This window comes from Galeopterus variegatus, unplaced genomic scaffold (assembly GCF_000696425.1).
Source record: "Galeopterus variegatus unplaced genomic scaffold, G_variegatus-3.0.2 Scaffold5123, whole genome shotgun sequence".
Lineage (NCBI taxonomy): Eukaryota > Metazoa > Chordata > Mammalia > Dermoptera > Cynocephalidae > Galeopterus > Galeopterus variegatus.
Window position 1 is genome coordinate 80,367 of NW_007731234.1, and position 1,211 is coordinate 81,577.

Below are 1,211 nucleotides of genomic sequence, written 5' to 3' on the forward strand. Positions count from 1 at the left end.
AATTTCCAAAATCAAATTACTCACCAGACTTTTGAACTCATCACCTTTAAATAAAATATGGCACTTGTCACTATCTGACACCATTTGATTATTTTTTCCCTCTACTAGTAGTTCTGCCTTGTAAGAGCAAAACTTTTTTTTCTCTTTTGTGCCTATTGTTTCCCCAGACCCAGAACAGTGTCTGGTATATCTTATGCATAACTAAATACAAATGTGAAAAAAATATATACAGTTCTAAGTTATATATCTACTGAGCTTTACTGAACCATGAATATTGTCTATGAGAGAGAAAAATAAGAGGAAAATGCTCCAATTTAATCTCAATATTTAGCATTTGAATAAAATCTCTGGAAAATTCCTGAAAATTAGTGGTTTTAATTATTTCTCCTCAAATTTGGTGTAAAAGAAAAAAAATTCTTATTTTTGGTGAGACTTCCATATTAAGCAGGCAAGCCTGAAATCACGAAAAAAAAAAGAGATGATCTCCTTATAATAATTTACTATTTTGAAGATAAAAGTACAGTCTGCCCTCCATGTCCTCAGCTTCCAAATTCATGTATTCAATCAACTGTAGTTAGAATAATTGAAAATTGATTGATAGATTAATTAATTAATAATAATACAACAATAAAAATTAATATAAATAAAAATACAGCATAAAATCTATTTGCATAGCATTTACATTGTAATAGATATTAGAAGTAGAGGTAATTTAAAGTGTACAAGAAGATGTACATAGGTGATTTGCAAGTACTACCGTATTTTATATCAGAGACTTGAGCATCCTCAGATTTTGGCATCTGTGGGAAAGGGGACTCCCAGAACCAATCCCCATGGACACTGGGGAATGGCTGTATGCATTTTTAAAGCATTACTCAATTAAAATGTTTAATTATGAGTTTTCACATTTTATTTCTTTGATATTTTTCACATGCTATTACAATGATTTATTTTTTAAAGTAATTTTTCCTCAGAGATATCTCTCTTGCTCACTCTTATTTTTACTCTTTTTTTCAATTCAATGAATTTTAACTTTCCTTTTCAAAATTTCATTCTGCCTGCATTCTTTATATAATTCTAGGTGTGCTATTTAATATTATCTTTACAAAATACTATTATTTTTGGAAAAACATCAATATTTTTAAATCATAACCATTTCATCAATAATAGAACCTAGCAAATAAAATGTAATGCTTTATTAAGTAAGTATG